This window comes from Neopelma chrysocephalum, unplaced genomic scaffold, assembly GCF_003984885.1.
Source record: "Neopelma chrysocephalum unplaced genomic scaffold, ASM398488v2 Primary Assembly neopelma1_97116, whole genome shotgun sequence".
NCBI lineage: Eukaryota > Metazoa > Chordata > Aves > Passeriformes > Pipridae > Neopelma > Neopelma chrysocephalum.
In genome coordinates, this window is record NW_020925758.1 from 3,542,327 (window position 1) to 3,542,879 (window position 553).

Consider the following 553-nt stretch of genomic DNA (forward strand, 5'->3'; position numbering starts at 1 on the left):
CGTGCGGGACCGCCCGCCGGGAGCGCCCCTGGGAGCGGTGCCGGTGTCGCCTCGTCCTTCGCCGCGGCTCAGCCGGGCGTGCCCGAGACCCCCCCCCAATCCTCCCCGGGATGGGAAGCCGGGGGAGCGTCGGATCGCTGCCGGAGAGGGCGGGCGGATGCACGGGCATCGCTGCTGCTGCTGCCCGGCTCTGTGCGGGCTCGGTGGGTCTTTGTGTGCCCGGTGGGGCTGTGCGGGGTCTGTGTGTCTGTATGTGCCCTGTGTGGCTGTACGTGCCCCGTGGGTCTGTGCGCGCTATATGGGTCTGTGTGTGCTCTGGGGGTCTATAGGGGATCGGTGGGTCTGTGTGTGCTCTAGGGGTCTATACGGGCTCTGTGTGTCTGTATGTGCTCTAGGGGTCTATAGGGGCTCTGTGTGTCCGTGTGTGCTTTAGGGGTCTATATGGGCTCTATGTGTCTGGATATGGTCTAGAGGTCTATGCGGGCTCTATGTGTCTGTGTGTGCTTTAGGGGTCTATAGGGGCTCTGTGTGTCTGTATGTGCTCTAGGCATCT